The sequence below is a fragment of the Carlito syrichta genome, unplaced genomic scaffold (genome assembly GCF_000164805.1).
Source record: "Carlito syrichta isolate Samal-C Ts95f unplaced genomic scaffold, Tarsius_syrichta-2.0.1 Scaffold308684, whole genome shotgun sequence".
Lineage (NCBI taxonomy): Eukaryota > Metazoa > Chordata > Mammalia > Primates > Tarsiidae > Carlito > Carlito syrichta.
In genome coordinates, this window is record NW_007252780.1 from 183,186 (window position 1) to 184,252 (window position 1,067).

The 1,067-nt window shown below is 48.5% G+C and overlaps 1 pseudogene; it reads right to left on the reverse strand.

Annotated features, from left to right (window-relative positions):
* Window positions 1–257: 257 nt before the first annotated feature.
* On the reverse strand, window positions 258–824 carry LOC103268039 (annotated as a pseudogene).
* Window positions 825–1,067: the final 243 nt, after the last annotated feature.

Here is a 1,067-nt window from a genome sequence, read left to right on the forward strand (position 1 = left end):
TGAAGAGGGCAAAGCTGGGTCCCAAAGGCAAGTCTCTGGAGGCTGGATCAGATGAATGTGCACTAACTTTGCACCAGTGATGAAACACAACTCTGGACCCCCAGATGGGGCAAGAGGCGGATGGGGTAGATGTGTCACTTACTGAGGGTGTTGGGTGGGTGGAAGAGCCTCACAGTGGTCATCAAAGGGCCACGTGGAAATACATGACCACTAGGTCAACAGAAGGCTCCTTCCAGCCTGGATGGAAAGGCACAGTCTCACAGAGGAGGTCCACTGGTGCCAGGGTGGTAGAAGGCACAGAGGTCCTCGTGTCCACAGTAGCCCTTTTTGGCAAAGTGTCAGCAGACAGGGCAGACGGATTTGTCTTCTATAACCTGGGGATCATCCTTGGATGGACAAATATTCTTGATAAGAGACCAGGTTTTGAGTCTTCGAGGATTTCCCTGCTCTTTGAGAAAGCTTCCCCTGGAGGGACCCCCATGGCCTGGCCCCAGAAAAGAATGTCCAGCACTGAGCCCCCATTAACCACAACTATATGGGCCAGACCTGGAGCCAAAGCATCCCGGAATTGAGCCTTTACCCTGGGGAGGAGGTAGAAGACTCAGCAGTGGTGCAATAATTGGTCCCCTTGATCCAGGACGACCTCTGTGAAAGAGCTGACTTGGGTCACCAGGCTTTCCATTGACCATTGGGGGAGGGCCCAGAAGGCTGGTTGGTCCGATGGGATTCTCATCCTCCTCATCGCCTGTCTCTTCCCAATCCGGCAGTGGAGGCTGCTCCTGCAGCAGCGGTTTGTACTGATTCTGCTGCTTTTGTTTTGGCATCAGAATACATTAGCCCTAAAACAGTATGCTTTTATTTACCCTTTTCCAGCCCTTGTGCTATTCTTGTCATACATTTTATATCTATCTATGTGTATGTTATAAATCCCACAATACATTGCTAGTACTATTCTTATATTATTATTGCTTTAAGCATCAACTATTTTTAAAGACATTGCTAAAATATTATGTACTTACACTTCCAATTACCATTTCCTATACTCTTCGTTCCTGTGCAGAGATCCA